The sequence below is a fragment of the Schistocerca gregaria genome, chromosome 4, assembly GCF_023897955.1.
Source record: "Schistocerca gregaria isolate iqSchGreg1 chromosome 4, iqSchGreg1.2, whole genome shotgun sequence".
Taxonomy (NCBI): domain Eukaryota; kingdom Metazoa; phylum Arthropoda; class Insecta; order Orthoptera; family Acrididae; genus Schistocerca; species Schistocerca gregaria.
Genome location: NC_064923.1, coordinates 195,813,533 through 195,825,926, shown reverse-complemented (window position 1 = coordinate 195,825,926; position 12,394 = coordinate 195,813,533). Strand labels below are relative to the sequence as shown.

At 42.4% G+C, this 12,394-nt stretch overlaps 1 protein-coding gene across 1 annotated transcript in view; it reads left to right on the top strand.

The window, feature by feature from the left end:
* Window positions 1–12,394, top strand: part of LOC126266760 (peptidoglycan recognition protein-like) — an 81,616-nt gene that overhangs the window by 15,863 nt on the left and 53,359 nt on the right. The gene's annotated exons all lie outside the window — the stretch shown is intronic.

Here is a 12,394-nt window from a genome sequence, read left to right as displayed (position 1 = left end):
TGGCTTACTAGTGTCCTCTGTGTGCTCCTGGAGGCGCTAATTAACTTCGCTTGTCAGAGCTATGAGTCAGCATGCAGACTACAGTGTTTCCTTTTGTTCTTATGTTTCGCGTTTGCGCCGACTAAATGATCCCTTGACGAAATACGAGGGTGAGTCAAATGAAAACCTTTAATGTTTTTAAAAATATTATTTATTGTGCCGAAGTGGTACAAAGCTGTATCACTTTTCAACATGATCTCCCCCACACTCAATGCAAGTACTTACAGATTGAATAAATTCCTTCAGACAAAAATTCTTTTGATAGTCCGCGTAACCACTCATGCACCGTGTGGCGTACCTCTTTATCAGAAAGGGACTTCTTTCCTCCCATTGCGCCTTTGAGTGGTCTAAACATAATGGAAACCGCTTGGGACAAGGTCTGGTGCGTATGGTGGACGAGGAAAACACTCAAAATGCATGTCTATGATTGTTGCACCTGTTGTACGGGCAGTGGTGGTGGTTAGTGTTTAACGTCCCGTCGACAACGAGGTCATTAGAGACGGAGCGCAAGCTCGGGTTAGGGAAGGAAATCGACCGTACGGGCAGTGTGGGGCCTTGCATTGTCATGTTGCAAAAGGACACCAGCTGACAGCAATCCACGTCGCATTGATTAGATTGCAGGATGTAGATGATTTTTTAGGAAATTTGTGTATGATTAACTGGTGACAGTGGTCCCTCTAGGCATGTAATGCTCCAAATTGACGCCTTTTTCGTCCCAAAAGAGAGTCGGAATAAGCTTCCCTGCTGATGGTTCTGTTCGAAACTTCTTTGGTTTTGGTGACGAGAAATGACGCCATTCCTTGCTCGATCTCTTCGTTTCCGGTTAGTGGAAGTGAACCCAAGTTTCGCGCCCAGTATCGATTCTTGCAAGGAAGCCATCACCTTCTCGTTCAAAGCGCCGAAGTTCTTCACAGGCACGTCGTTCTCTCATTTCAGGAGTCAGCTGCCGTGTCACCCATTTTGCAGACGCCCGCATCTCGTGATCGTGCGGTAGCGTTCTCGTTTCCCACGCCCGGGTTCCCGGGTTCGATTCCCGGCGGGGTCAGGGATTTTCTCTGCCTCGTGATGGCTGGGTGTTGTGTTATGTCCTTAGGTTATTTAGGTTTAAGTAGTTCTAAGTTCTAGGGGACTGACGACCATAGATGTTAAGTCCCATAGTGCTTAGAGCCATTTGGAATCTTGCAGACACTTTGTGAAACTGGAGCACATCATGCGCAATGTGGTGTGCTGACCCATGACTAATCTGTAAACACGCTGCAGTGTCATTCAGTGTCACTCGGCGGTTTTCCTTCACTATGGCTTCAACTGCTGCAGTGTTCTGTGGCGTCACAACTCGTTGTGCCTGACCTGGACGAGGAGCATCTTCCACTGAAGTCACACCATTTGCGAACTTCCTACTCCATTCGTAAACTTGCTGCTGTGACAAACATGCATCAACGTACTGAACCTTCATTCGTCAATGCATTTCAGTAGGTTTCACACCTTCACAACGCAAAAACCGAATAACAGAACACTGTTCTTCCCTGGTGCAAGTAGCAAGTGGGGCGGCCATATTTATACTGATATTGCGACGGTATGTGTGTATCTGCACCTACAGGCCATTTTGCACGCTGTTTGTAGCACTCTTACCAACTTACAGGATAACGGCGCGAAATTTCGATTTGTTATTACAAATTTAAGGTTTTCATTTGACTCACCCTAGCACAACCGCTCTTGGCTGCATCTTCTATAGATCTCCACACTGACGAGCGATACTCAGGAATCAAGTGTTATAAAAACCACTTCGTTCGTGAATCGGTATGCATGCGACAGCATGCTTACCTAGTATCTTCCTAAACGCCGCGGATTCCGAGACGGCTATGTACAGCAAATGGTTGTAATTTTTACGATCTCGAACAACGATTAGAATTTATTTCAAATGATTATCTCTTTCCGAGGTACAGAGGTTCAGCGCTACCTTACTTGTACATGTAAAATAAGCACGTAAAATACGGCGTGAGTCGAAAACGTAGTTTATAAAGTAACGTAGCACGTAGAAATACGGTGTAAAGTGTCTCTATTATCATCTGGGAACACCGTGTTATATTACTTAGGCGCATGATTTTTTTTCCCTCAATAAATCCAGTCTGAGGTGTAAAATTAGTTTTGCGTTATTTCTGTTTCACATGAGTAAACAAAATTTTTATTTTCATATGAATTACATGCCCTGCGGCAACAGAGATGAGAAGTGAAGCAGCGGAAAAATATTCCTGTCGGAGCTCAAAAAATCCAAAATGTTCCTGTTTATTTAACAGACTGACTGAAAAATTGGGTACCAACTATCTCATTTTCCCTGCCAAAAATATTGGCATGCAAACATATTCGCTCTTTTTTATGCTGAGAAAGGAGAAGACTTTGGCGGTGGCAAAGGGACGTAAAAGTGATAAATACTGGAAGGTAGTAGGTGTTGGAAGTGTTATAGAAAGAGCGAAGGATGCAATGGCAGTCTGAAAGAAAGAGAGCGACACAGTGCAGTGGAACATAGTTGACATGACAGAACAGTGCTAGGAAAAGCATGAAGGAGTCAGTGCCTGAGGGGGGGGGGGGGGCGAATTGAGAAATGAAGAGGAAGAAAAAGTGGGAGTAGGTGAGAGCCAGTAATGATGAGAGACATAGTACATGACAATGACAATGAAAAAGAGAGAGATAGTTACAGTGAGAAGACAGAGCAGCAGCAGGAAGGAGGGAACGAAATATTAGCAGTTGGAGAGAGCAAGAGAGAGAGAGAGAGAGAAAGAGAGAGAGAGAGAGAGAGAGAGCGAGTGGGAGGAGACGGTAGTGGTAGTACAGAACGCAGGGGACTGTTGCTGCAACACAGGAGAATGACTGAGAGATAATGACAATGAGTTGGGCTGAATGAACGAGAGACAAAGTGCAACTGATAGTGGAAGGGTACAAAAAAAAATGGTTCAAATGGCTCTGAGCACTATGGGACTTAACTTCTGAGGTCATTAGTCCCCTACTTAAACCTAACTGACCTAAGGGCATCATACACATCCACGCCCGAGGCAGGATTCGAATCTGCGACCATAGCGACTGTAGCGCCTAGAACCGCTCGGCCACTCCGGCCGGCCTGGAAGGGTGCAAGCCACTTACAGCGACGCGACGCCAGATGAGGGTGAACTGAAGTTATGGGAACTTACGGTCGTGAGAAGTGAGTTACATGTTAAAAAGAGCGCGAATATGTTCGCATGCCAAAAATTTTCCGAAAATCTTTGAAGGCGCTGAGAAAGATAGAATGAGACAGCTGGTACTCCGCTTTTCAGTCAGAGTCTTTTAAATAAACAGGAATATATTCACGTTTGGGGTCAACTGCCAATCCATCTACATCGGCACCCGTACTCTGCAAACCACTGTGATGTGCGTGGCAGAGGGTACTTCCCGTTGTACCATTTATTAGGCCTCCTTCCCGTTCCATTCATGTATGGAACGCGGGAAGAATGAACGCTTCAACGCCTCTCTGTGCACTGTAATTAGTTTAACCTCGTCCACGTGATCCCTACAAGAGCGATACGTTGGGGCTCTAGTATATTCCTAGACTCATCACTAAAAGCAGGCTCTTGAAATTTTGTTAAGTAGGTTTTCTGGGATAGTTTGCGTTTATCTTCAAGAGTCCGCCACTTCAGTTCTCCGAGCATCCCCGCGACACACTCTAAGGAGCCCAACAAACCTGTGACCATTCTTTGCGCCTTTCTCTTTTCATGTTCAGTATCCCCTCTTAGTCCTGTTTGATATGGATTCCACACACTTGAGCAGTATTCAAGGAATGTGTCACACAATTATTTTGTAAACGAATTCCTTTGCAGATTGATTGCATTTCCGTAGTATTTAAACGATGAAGTCTGCTGTCTGCTTCACCTACCACTAGAACCTGTACGATAGCTACATATCGTACCTCTACAGATTGTCACAACCAGGTGTTTGTACGAGCTGATTCCAGCTGTGGCTAACTAGTATTGTAGTCAAAGGATACTACGTGCTTTCGTTTTTTATGTGTAAAGTTTACATTTCTGAACATTTAAAGTAAGTTCCCAATCCTGACATCACTTTGAAATCTTATCAAGCTCAAACTGAATATTTGTGCGGCATTTTTCAGACAGTACTTAGTTTTTGTTTTTTGTTTTTTTAAGTCAGTTTTCTGATTGGTTTGATGCGCCCCTCCACGAATTCCTTTCCTGCGCCAATCTTTCATCCTACGTTCTCAATTATTTGTTGGATGTATTCCAATCCCTGTCCTCCCTTACAGTTACCTCTACTGCCATGGAGGTTAATTCCTGGTGCCTTAACAGAGGTCCTAACATCCTGTCCTTTCTCTTTGTTGCGTGTTTTCTATACGTTGCTTCCCTCGCCGATTCTGCAGAGAGCCTCCACCTGTTATCAGTCCACCAGACTTTCAACAGTCTTCTGTAGCTCCACGTCTCAAACACTTCGATTGTTCCTGTTTTCCCTCTGTCCTTGATTCACTGTCACACAATGCTGTGCTTCAAACGTACATTTTCAGAAATTTCTGCGTCGGGTTAAGTACAATGATTGATACAACCATACTTCTTTTGGCCAGGAATGCCACTTTTTCCGGTGCTAGTATGCTGTTATATCATTCTTGTTCTGTCTTTCATGGGTTATCTTGCTTCCAAGGAAGAGTAAGTCCTGAACTTCGTCTATCTCGTGTTCACCAATTTTCATTTTAAATTTCTCGCTATTCTCGTTTCTGCTACTTCTCATTGTTTTTAGCTTTCCCCGGTTTACTCTTAGTCTGTATTTTATATTCATTAGACTGTTCATTCCGTTCCAGAGATCCTGTTAATTTCCTTCACTTTCACTGAGTGTAGCAATGTCATCAGCGAAAATTCATTGACATCCCTTCATCCTGAATGTTAATCCCCCTCTTGAACCTCTCTTTTGTTTCATTCATTTATGTATTTAGATGTATGAATTGACACTATTAGCGAATGACTTCTTTGTTAAATTTCTTTGTTGGTCTCTCAATCTTATTGTTCCCTCCTGGTTCGTATAGGTATTATATATCACCCATGTTTCCCTATAGCTTGCTTCCTGGTTGCTGAGGTAATGGCTTAGTGCAATGGCTCTGAGCGCTATGGGACTTAACATCGGAGGTCACCAATCCCCTAGAACTTAAAGTACTTAAACCTAACTAACCTAAGGGCATCACACACATCCATGCCCGAGGCAGGATTCGAACCTGCGACCGTAGCGGTCGCGCGGTTCCAGACTGAAGCGCCTAGAACCGCTCGGCCACTTCGGCCGGCTGGCTTAGTGGAAAGCAAATGTATAACACTTACAGTAAGTCGTTGCTTAATAAACCACCGTGGTTTAGAAACCATAGTTTTCGAGTTGTTAGCAGCTTTACTTTTTAAGAATGTCATGTTGTGATCGATCTGTTAGAAAGTCCTGAATCCAGTCACACGTGTAGTCCGACAATCGTTAAGATCGTGTTTGTACATTAAATAGGAGTACAGAATTGAATCAGTACATGTAATTTCATTGTCAAATTTTGTCTACTCGTACATCTAAAGTTATATTCCGCAAGGAAGTTTCCAGTGGACGGTCGACGGTATTTCGTATCAGTGTCAACCTGATTTTGTTCTATTCCGTTCAGGTATCGTCCGAGGAAAAATGAATCGCCATTTGTATGCATCTGTGCTGTGTGTGTGTGTGTGTGTGTGTGTGTGTGTGTGTGTGTGTGTGTGCGTGCGCGCGCGCGTGTGTGTGATTGGGTGGTGATGGTACTGGCGGGGGCGGGGGGGGGGGGGGGAGGGGAGAGGGGAGGGGGGAGGGTGGACTAGAGTGCTTCATGTTGCTTGATATGACTGGTGCCGTGGTACCGTTTTTATGTTGAATTTAGCAACCCCCTGTCTGTAAGGCTGTCCTGTCGTCTTGATAACGAGTGGACTCCCCCACTTCACACAACCTCCTTGGTAGTATGAGAAGCTACCAGCGGTCTACAACCGGATACCTCGATAGAATAATTTCACTGACAATTCGACGAAAGGTAGTTGTCTACAAACGGACAGTAATGCTCTCTACGTCGTACAACACTCAGTGTACTGCATTAGGCTAGCTACTCAAAGGCTTAAATCTAAAAATAGCTTCTTCAGAGCTTCTAAAGAGTAAGAACAACAAACCCAGCCTTAAATGGAGATCCGTTCAAGTTAAAAAAAAAGGGCGTTACAGGATGGAACCAGCAGAACAACTTGCCCTGGCCATCACAGAATCCCTTAATAGACTGCAGTCAGGACAATTGTCCTAAAATTAGGATAATCACTAACGCGTGACCTGTGCACTAGTGGTGAGGACCGTCAACGCAACGTATATATTCTCTCCCTGATTGTCCCAGCCTATACAGCCTCGAAGATCTCATGTCAGCAACTCCTAATGCAGCTGACACTGTCTGCTTCCACGTGGAACTAACACGCTTCATTATGTAGTCCATATTTTGTAACACGTAATTTGTGTTACAAGTGCCATAGGTGTAGAATACTACTCATACAACTCGTACTTATTTCTTCTTTTAATTCGTAATCTGATGCATCTGACACGAGTAAAGCGGACGATAAGCTACAGATAGTACCAGTGTGGGCCACCGTCGCATTTCCCCTCTTATTACTACTGTTCGAAACAACATGTCACGAGCTGCGTCCCCAGAAAGCTTCCGGAAGAACGTATCAGCAGATTTGGGTGTCGACGAACACAGCAGGAAACCTCATTTCCTGGAACTGACCGTGTTATCAAACACCAAGCCCAGGCTCCCATTGCATCCTTGTCTTTATCAGAGTTCCACTGTAATCTGACATCCTCCGAAACCGAGAATCCTCCGGAACCGAGAACTAAAGCAATATGATGCGCTGCAGATCCAGAACGGCTGTTCACTGCAGCTGTCGGCTCTTACCGGTCTACAGACTAGGGTAGCAGACCAAGCAAGATAATAATTAGACGTACAATTACTTTGCTGCAATTGAAGTAATGAAGGTACAATGAATTCGGCTTGAGTTTGACAATAGATAGGTATAAAGTTAAATGCTCATCACATATGATCACATAGCCTTCAAATAAAAAGTAAGCAATATAAACTGTGCATGGTTTACAAGATAATAATTTTTCATGTTAATTCGTTGTGGCTTAGGAATATTAGATTTTCTATTTAAGAGGTTGTGTCCTCATCGCCCCACGTGGTCTTGGCGTTTGCTGGCCGATGCCACGCTTGTTTAATTACGATGGAAATACTACCAAAAAAATCCAACTATGATTTTTATATCTCCGTTTCTAATCAAAAATGGAGATGAAATTTTAAACATGAGTTTCTGATTAAAAACGTTTTCCGAATACCAAGAGCATAGTAAATCAATTAATTTAACAGTTATGCAAATTTTTAACTTTGGCTAGTTTTATGACTTGCTTAAATAGAATTGTAAGAGTTATCAATCAGTTGTTGTTGTTGTGGTCTTCGGTCCTGAGACTGGTTTGATGCAGCTCTCCATGCTACTCTATCCTGTGCAAGCTTCTTCATCTCCCAGTAAGTACTGCAACCTACATCCTTCTGAATCTGCTTAGTGTATTTATCTCTTGGTCTCCCTCTACGATTTTTACCCTCCACGCTGCCCTCCAATGCTAATTTGTGATCCCTTGATGCCTCAGAACGTGCCATAACAACCCGTCCCTTCTTCTTGTCAAGTTGTGCCACAAACTCCTCTTCTCCCCTATTCTATTCAATACCTCCTCATTAGTTATGTGATCTACACATCTAATCTTCAGCATTCTTCTGTAGAACCACATTTCGAAAGCTTCTATTCTCTTCTTGTCCAAACAATTTATCGTCCATCTTTCACTTCCATACATGGATACACTTCATACAAATACTTTCAGAAACGATTTCCTGACACTTAAATCTATACTCGATGTTAACAAATTCCTCTTCTTCAGAAACGCTTTTCTTGCCATTGCCAGTCAACATTTTATATCCTCTCTATTTCGACCATCATCAATTATTTTTCTCCCCAAATAGCAAAACTCCTTTACTACTTTAAGTGTCTCATTTCCTAATATAATTCCCTCAGCATCACCCGATTTAATTCAATCAGTGTGAGCTTGAAGTAAACACCACAAAGATAAAACTATTGGTCGTAAGTAAGGAAAATATTACAGGAGTAAAATAAGTCATAAACCAAAGAACTATAGAAAGGGTAAAACAATGCACGTACCTTGGAACCATAATTAATGAAAATTGGGATAACTTGCAAGAAATCAAGATTCGCGTCGGGAAAGCAAGAATATGCTTCAGAAAATGAGTGCTGTCTTCAAAAGCCATAACCTAATTCTCAGAACAAAAAACAGATTTTTGCACTGCTATGTGTATTCTGTGCTCGTATATGGGATAGAGACATGAACCTTAAATCAAAAAACGGAGAAGAAGCTGGCCGCCTTTGAATTGTGGCTTTATAGGCTGGTGCTGAGAGTACCTCAGACCCAGATACTGACAAATGTAGAAGTTTTGAGAAGAATGGACGTGAAACGCTTAAATTAACGCAGGTAGTTAAATGCCGACGGTTGCAATATCTAGGAGACATCATGCGTAATTCAATTAGACATGATTTGCTACAAAAAATCCTCAAGGGAAAATCAACACCAAAAGAGGAGTTGGAAGAAGACGAATATCTTGGTTTGACAATTGTAGAATCTGGTTCAGTATGTCTTCAACCGAACCATTCCGTGTTGCTACCAACAAAAGAAGAATAGCCATAATGATTGCCAACGTCTGAACCGGATAGGTACCGAAATAAGAACAAAATACTGCGCATAGAAGGAAATTACTTGTGTAGTTTTTTTGTACATAATTTAGTTTGAGATGGTTAGCTTTCAATACTAAACCTTTAAGATGTATTCATTTTCAACTAACGTGGATTTCTGATAATACTACTAATATTTAGGATGTCTGTCTGGGTGAATGAGATAATAAATGGCTGCCGTATATATTAAATAAAGTAATTATTATTATTTACATGTCTCCAAGCGTGGGAATGAATGTTGTGCAGTGGTGCAGTAAGTACTGGAACTGATGTGAATGCTAATTGTAAAACTGGTTTTCATGCTGACCGAAGGAAGATTTTTGACTCTTCCTTCGGAAAAGGGCCAACATTTGAACAATAATTTTATTACTTATTCTACTAAATATTGAGGTGTAGTTAATTAATTGTAGCAAGGCTTTTTCTTGGCTGGGCAGTGGAAGAACGTCATATACTTTCGGGACGTGCTCATATAGCCATCTTAGTAGTGAAATGTCAGTCATGAGGATACGAAAGTGAACGGGATTATATGAACAGGTAGTTTGCCGGTAACAGCCAGTCAGAAGGAGAACGATCTTGTTTTCTGGAAGCCTTCAGAAGCCATGCTTCCATAAAGAGTTCCAAGCCAACGAGCAGGAAATATGTGCCGTCTAGTGCTCTGAAAACCAAAGGTGTACCTCTCCGTACAGTATGATGTATAGGACATCGTGAATAAAATGTTAGGTATTGGTAGAACTGTGATTTAACGGCACGGTTATGATGTTTGACTATTTTTGTAAACAGTGTGACTTTTAGCTTTTCCTTTCGTGTCTAACGCAAAAACCGCGTGGCGTATTGTATCGAACTTGCTCACGAATCGCAGTGCAGTAGAGTGGGAGTAGTAACTTTGGCTGAATGTCAAGTAAAGTTAGATATGGTTTTGGAATGCTTACGTTATAATTTTCTGACTGATAGGTCATCGGTTTTAAGTGAACACTAGTTATCAGCATGCATGTAAGTTGCAAAGGTAATGCTGCGTAAGAAAACTTATTTATCTTTTTGTCGTGTACCAAGAACAGTTTAGTCTTCAAGGAGTTTACAGAACTGGCGAAAAGCTTTGAGGTAGATCTAACACGCTTTGCTAAACACACAAAGTAAAAATATTTTTGAAAGAGCTAGCGTGCCATAGAGGAAAATATTGAAACTATGCATTGAATAAATATGTGATTCAAATTAGATTCCAGGTTAAAATAACATTACACATAAATCGAATAGCCGGCCGGTGTGGCCGTGCGCTTCTAGGCGCTTCAGTCTGTAACCGCGTGGCCGCTACGGTCGCAGGTTCGAATCCTGCCTCGGGCATAAATATGTCTGATGTCCTTAGAGTAGTTAGGTTTAAGTAGTTCTATATTCTAATCGACTGATGACCACAGATGTTAAGTCCCATAGTGCTCAGAGCCATTTGAACCATAAATCGAAATTTATGGCTGAGGATACCTACATGTTGTAGGTATGACGGAAATTGTAGTGTTGTATACATAATTACTCAAAACCGCAGAGAAGCTACGCGTGTAAAGCTACAGACTGTTAAACAATTTGGAACATATCAAAACAAAAATCAGAACAGATGTGCAGCATGTATTAGACGGTGCGGATAGTACTGAGAAACGAGAGGATTATGTGGAGAGCTAGAATTTATGACTGGTCTGACTTATGCGTGGCTTTTGAGCTGGGTGATTCTTCATCACAAGGGCTCCCAATTGGGTCATTTCTTTACCATGCGGAGGACAAGGGGATGTCTCAGATGATACGGCAACTTGATTCTCACTACATATCCGCAAGCCTGATTACGTTCATCTACAGCTAATCCATCTGCTACCGTTTTGACTCACTGACCAACGCAAAACTCATCACATTCAAGATACCCGATTTCATAAACTCCACTTCAGTTCATCAACGACGTAACTATCCCTCAATTAAATGGAAAAAAATCTTATTTGCCTTTCAAAAGCTCCCCAGTGAAACTGCTTGCATGTATGTGGAAGAAGTGTGAGTGTACTTATTACAAAAAGTATGTTTGTCTCCCCGTTTCTGATTCTCTAATTTTTCCATAGTGATGAAAAGACAGAATAATCAGCATGAGAAAGTACGATAATTTTAGATGGCGTGGTTGAAGATAAAAAAAGCGGTCTATTGTACTTTATTACATAATGAGCCAGCCAAGATCGGATATAATCCTTTTAAATTAATGATTATTTGCGACGTCTGCTGTTTCATTAAGTGTTAATGTGCGATAAAATTGAAAGTGGGTAACACCCCTTACGTTAGTGTTTATGTCTAATGCCACACGCAATGTCTGAGAATGAACGTACAAGCTACTAAAATTTTCTTTCTGAATTGTGTTCAGAGTATCAAGACTTGTTAGAAATTACCTATGTAATCGAATACGAAATATTGTTAATTCGCACGGCAATTGATAGTAGTATAGTAATAACCAAGAAAAAATCGGTAGGAAATTAAGGGGTTGTGTGAGAGAAAAAGACGAATCATGTACCAAAGCAAGAAAATACAAAAAATGCAGTTTTGTAATTGTATTAATGTGTAAGGTCCGCCTTTGCAGCCTAGTGATCATCACATCTGACTCTCATGCGGAGGTCCTGGGTTCAGCTCCCATAATGCCAGAAATTTTTCCTTGTTGGAAAGACAAGAAGGAGGTGCACTCAGACTTGTGATGCCAGTTGAGTAGCTACTTGACAGAAGTTGCGGCTCCAAAGTCTGGGGAGCAGACAATGGCCGGAAGAACGGTATCTGAACGATCCACATCGCGTAGTCTGCAGTGTCTGATCGCGAAGTTTAGTTAGTTGTAGTTAACATGCAATGTGCGTCGCTGCTGAACTTATGTGCCAGTCGTTACAGTTAACATGTTCGACGCAAATCGTGGAGACTTACACACATATTGCTACTTCAACATCTACATGACCACCACAACGAAACTTGGCAATAGCTCTTGTAGGTCTGTGAGTACTGGTTATGAAGCAGTTCCAAAGTTTCCAGCAAAATAGCGAAGTAGAGCATTTGACAACAAATAGAAGAATCTGTCACCGGCCATTCAACGGAGTATCTCCATTTTTGTTTGGTGTGAGCTAGTGAAATGGATGCCTGGATGGCCGATGAGTGTCTAAACCACTCTCCTTCACAGGAGCGCTAATTAAAGCTCGGATGTAACCTGAGAAAAAAAGCAATCCGTCTCCAGGACACAAGTGGCCCACTGGGAGCATCCGACCGCCGTGTCATCGCCCGCGTCTCGTGGTCGTGCGGTAGCCTTCTCGCTTCCCACGCCCGGGTTCCCGGGTTCGATTCCCGGCAGGGTCAGGGATTTTCTCTGCCTCGTGATGGCTGGGTGTTGTGTGGTGTCCTTAGGTTAGTTAGGTTTAAGTAGTTCTAAGTTCTAGGGGACTGATGACCATAGATGTTAAGTCCCATAGTGCTCAGAACCATTTGAGCCGTGTCATCCTGAGCTGAGGATGTGGATAGGAGTG